Source organism: Hipposideros armiger, unplaced genomic scaffold (assembly GCF_001890085.2).
Source record: "Hipposideros armiger isolate ML-2016 unplaced genomic scaffold, ASM189008v1 scaffold_275, whole genome shotgun sequence".
NCBI classification, from domain to species: Eukaryota; Metazoa; Chordata; class Mammalia; order Chiroptera; family Hipposideridae; genus Hipposideros; species Hipposideros armiger.
The window spans coordinates 1,344,968-1,350,377 of NW_017731625.1; positions in this window are offsets into that span (position 1 = coordinate 1,344,968).

Below are 5,410 nucleotides of genomic sequence, written 5' to 3' on the forward strand. Positions count from 1 at the left end.
GCGGGCGGGGCTGGCAAAGGGAGGGAAGGGGAGGAAGAAGGGAGGAGGGAGGGGCGAGAGGAAGGGCAGGGGGAGACAGGGGAGGGGATCTGGAGGACCTGGAGTGGGGACAGAGGAGGGGAGCGGGGAGGACGGAACCAGGGGCTGCGAGGTAGGAGAGGAAAGAAGGAGGGAGGATGGAAGGCACTAGGGCAAGGGCAAGGGCGCGGAGCAGACCCTAGACCCCGGGCCCCACATCGCAGACCTCAGACCTCAGACTTGGGACCCGACATGCTAGATCTCCTACTTCAGACCCCGAACCTTAGAGACTCCAGACCCTGGATCCCGAATCCTGGTCCCTAGGTCCGATACCTCCAAACCTTGGACAACAGATCCTAAATCCACAGACCCAGGCCCCAGACCCCAGATACCAGATCCCAGACCCGGTACTTCAGACCCAGGCTCCAGACACTGGACCTTAGATCCCGGATCACCAGACCCAGATCCTAGATCCTCAGACCCAGGTGCCCCAAACTTCAGATCCCAGTCTGTACCCCACCCCCCATAACCCAGACATCAAATCCTACATCCCAGACCTCAGGCCTTAGAGAGCAGGCTCCAGATTCCAAATTCCAGACACCAGACTCCAGACTTCACACATTAGATGCCAATCCCAAACATTGAACCCAGTTCCATGGACCCCAGAGCCCGATCACTGACCCAGGTCCCAAATCCCAAACCCAGACCCCACCCCAGACCTCGAGTCCTGAGTCCTGGACCCCAGAGTCCAAACCCCACACCTGCGATCCTGGACCCCAGCCCTCAGCCCTCAGCCCTTGTGGTCTGCCTGCCTAGTGGAGGAGCCCCCCCCTGTACAGAGGGGTCAAACTGAGGCCCCAGAAGTTGTGGCTGAATGAGACGGGGATGTTCTGTGCACCCAAGATCAACAAGTATACAGGGCAGGGTTTGGGGCCAGGTCCAGGACACAGCCCTGTGGATCCTACAGCCCCCCCCCCCTTCAATGCTTTCCAGCCCCACGTTGCACAATATGCACATGAAAAATAAAGGTGGGAACTTGGAAATGCCAGAGAAACACAGGAAAGAAAATGAATATCATGTGTCATTCTGCTATCCATAAACAACTGGTGTTAACACTTTAGTGTGTTTCTTTGTCTCTCTCTTTTTTTTTTTTAAGATTTTATTGGGGAACTGGGGGAGGGGAACAGACAAGTTGCTGTCCTTTTGTTCTTCAGTCTAGTTGTGGAGGATGTCACTTCACTGGCCCATGTTGGCATTATCATTGCACTCTTCCTGAGTGAGGCAGATCGGTCGCCAGCCTCTGGACGGCCGCTCACAGTGGCTCTTGACAGCTCACACGGGCTGCCAGCCGCTCACACTGGCTGCCAGCCACTCATGGTAGCTTATGGCAGCCCACTGCATCAGGGGCTGCAGCCTACACCGTCACCGGTGACTCACGGCAGCCCAGCTCCAGGTTGAGCTGTTGTTCAGCATCTTAGCTGTAGAGGGCAGTGTCACTGGCCCTCATGTGGGATCCGAACCGGGACCCTGCTGCTCAGAGCTGATGTCCCAAGCCAGCTCTTAACCAACACGCCACTTGGCCGGCCCTCTTTGTGTGTGTGTGTGTGTGTGTGTGTGTGTGTGTGTTTTGCTTCATGTTTTACAGAGTGGAGTCTTCATATATTGGGTTGTCAGGAAAGTCATGACGCATTTTTGCAACATAAAACATAGAAAAAATACGTCATGACTTTTCCGACAACCCAATAGTTGGGATCACCCTGAATATGTATCATTTAATAAGAGGATATCAGTCTTTGTATGTGGCTGATGCTGAAAAATGGTTCATCCGAATAAAATCAGGTGTGGGTATAATACTAGTGACTCGATAAAGAATGAACATCCTGATTTTTGCCTTTTGAGAGTAATGGATTCATGGAATTCAGACTCTGGTGGTTTTAATTCCCTGTAATCACTATTGATAAGGAATACCTTTAGCTAGGCTTCTGTATATTTCTACAACCCCCGGAACTTGGAGAAGCATCCTGCTTGCTGATGAGATATTCCATCCCCTATTGTACCTTCTTTGCCCTGAAGCATAAAACCAGCTATTCTCTAAAAAGCCCTCATTCTTTGGGGTGGGGGAACGTATTGATGACTGCATTTTGGGTATTGGAGAGTCTGCTCCAATTATCGCACATAAATTTTTGGTGGAAAACTAATTAAAGGCTACTTCAGTGATCATATAGAATTGATAAGTTTTACAGATTGCGAATTCATAGTGTTATTTCCAGTTAAGCTCTAACAATACTCCTTAACAGGTGTCCTCGGTAACTACACCTGACCGGGCCCACCACCTGTTGATTTAAAGAAAGTTTTATTGACACAGCTACTCCCATTCATTTACATATTGTATAAGCTGCTTTCCTGCTTCCCGGGGGCAAATTTGAGCAGTTGCCTCAGAGATGACATGGCTGGCAAAGCCAAAAAATTTACTCTGTGGCCCTTTACAGAAAAGGTTTTCAGGGTAAATTATTTTACCCTTTTCTTTCATCATCTGGTGAACCACATTAACTTTCTGAAGATCCTGGTTATAACTTGTGTAATTTCTCATTTGTTTTATCTATCAACATAAAATTTAAGTCCAGACCATAATAGCCATATCGACAGTAGCTAAAATAACTATTGGTTGGAAAATAAGATTGAAGATCAAAGCAGCTATCATGGCATCAATGATGGGCGAGCTGCTGGGTTCTGACCGGGCATGTGACCATTCTTGGCCAGTGAGATGAGAGGACAAGTCTGGGTGGTGGGGAATTCCCAGAAAGGTTTCTGCAGAATGCCCCCCAGGATGGCAGAGAAGGGAAAGGGAAGGGATCTGGGTCTGGAATGACATTGCTAAACGGTCTTGATCATCCTGAGCCTAGCTTGGGGCTGTTTGTTCTCTGAGCTAATAAACGTCTTTACAGAATTAAGCAAGCAGAGTCAGGTTTTCTGTTACTCATGGCTAAAGGCATGTAACTGATGCCACTGGCCCTGGTGACCACCTTTGAACACCTTTTGCTAACAACAAACAAGGAAGTGACTTTGTGCTCACCTCCCTTATAATAATTTCTGATGCTGTATGATTATGTATATAAACAGTTGCTTGGTGAGTAGTTTCAGTTATCTATAAACACAGAGCAAAACCACCTACAGATTTAGTCTTCACTCTAAGAGCAGGCAGGGTTGACTGGGAAGGGACAGGAGGGAAATTTCTGGGGGTGTGTATTAGTTTCCTACAGCTGTTGTAACAAATTTTCACAAATGTTTGGCTTAAAAGAACACAGATTTATTATTGCACTGTTTTGGAGGTCAGGAGTCTGAAATGGGTCTCATTGGGCTAAAACCCAGGTGTGGGCAGGGCTGGTGCCTTCTGGAGGCTCCAGGGAGAATCATTTCCTGCCTTTTCAAGTTTCTAAAGGTGGCTGCATGCCTTGGTTTGACTTCTGCTTCCCTGGTCACATTTCTTTCTCTGACTGACCTTCCTGCCTCCCTCTTACAAGGACCCTTGTGATGACACTGGGTTCCCTGGGAAATCCAGGATAATTCCCCCATCTCAATATCCTTAACTTCATCCCATATTCAAAGTCCCTTTGCCATATAATGTAACATATTCACAGCTTCTGGGGACTAGGGCGTGGACATCTTTGGGGGCCATTATCCTGCCCACCACAGAATGAATGGACAATCATCTTTATGATTCTATGGGTGGGCTGGCTGGGCATTTCTCTGTTGCTCTTAACTAGACTAACCTATGGGATCACAGTTGAGTGGGCTGGGCTAGAAGGTCCAAGATGGCTTCAATGGCATATTGGGCAATGGGTGCTGGCTGTTGGCTGGGTGATCTCAGTTCTCCATGGAGCCTCCCAGCCTCCAAGAAGCTACACTGGCTTCCTTACATCATGGCAATCAAACTCCCACATCTCACTTCTGCTACATTCTATAGGTCAAAGCAAGTCACATGGCCATGCCTAGATTCACAAAGGTGGAGTGACAGACTCCCCCTCTGGATGGGAAGAGCCTCAAAGTCCCATTGCGAAGGGGCACAATATTAGAATGGGAGAAATTTGGGGTCACTGCACAAACCCAACCCAGTCCTTTGATTCAGTTGTTTTATGTTCACTATTGATGTTCTTACCCCTGACACATCTCACTTGGTAGCTTTCAGCCACCAGTTCTTACCTGGTAATGGAGGGTCGAGGAGGTCAGCTCTAAGCAGTTCACTCTGTGAGACTGAAGGAAAACAATGCAAGTTATTCAGTGTCTGAAGATTTTATAAATAGACCCAGCAGTCCCAGAAGCCACCCACCCACACACAGTGGAATTTGTACACGGTGGTAAATTGAGATTCAAATGCACACAGCCTGCTCAGGACCCACCAGGTGGCATCACAACTCTTTCTGAAGTTGGAGGGCTTCTGGGCTAGAAGGCTGTCAAATCAGGTGATATCCCCAAGAGGTTGCAACTCTTCATGAAATTATTGATTCAGGCAAAGTTACTGATGGTGTTGAGACCCTGAAATTTATCGCTGGTGGGGAATAGAACCATCATACATGCTGGATTCTCTTCACACACAATACTGCTATCAGGACTTCTCAAACAGCTACAGTCATTTAGAAAGAGGCTAAAGGACAGATGAATGGATAGATCAGGAGCCCAAAACAGACCATATACACATCCAGAGGGTTGATTTACAATAGGAGATAATGCAGAGCAATGAAGAAAGAATAATCTAGTCAATAAATGATGCTGAGACAACTGGATATCACTATGGAAAAAATACGAAACATCACCCCTACCTGACACCATATACAAAACCAATTTGGGGAGGACTGCAGACCTAAATACAAAAGATAAAACAATAGCATTGTAGAAAGTATTGTGGGGTAATACTTTTACAACCTTGTGGTAAGGATTTTGGAAATATAAGGTCTGACAATTAAGTTAGCAAACTCATCCTAGAAAAAGTGCTACATACCTCCTCATTGCTGAATATCACTATGGTCACCTTCGAAGTTCTCCTCTTGGGAAGCTATGCACTAATGCCAGCGCCTAGTTCACCCTTCAAAGCAGTTTTAGAACTCTTTTTCTGGAATGGCCATCAGAGTTGTCAACATATTACCCTTGGTGTCCTGAATGTCATCAAAATGTCTTCCTTTCAGGGCCAGCCGAATGACACACTGGTTAAGAGTTGGCTTGGGACGCCAGCTCTGAGCAGCAGGGCCCCAGTTAGGATCCCACATGAGGGCCAGTGACACTGCCCTCTACAGCTAAGATGGTGAACAACAGCTCAACCTGGAACTGGGCAGCCATGGGTCGCCGGCAACGGTGTAGGCTGCAGTGGAGCTGCAGTGGGCTGCTGTAAAGCTACTGT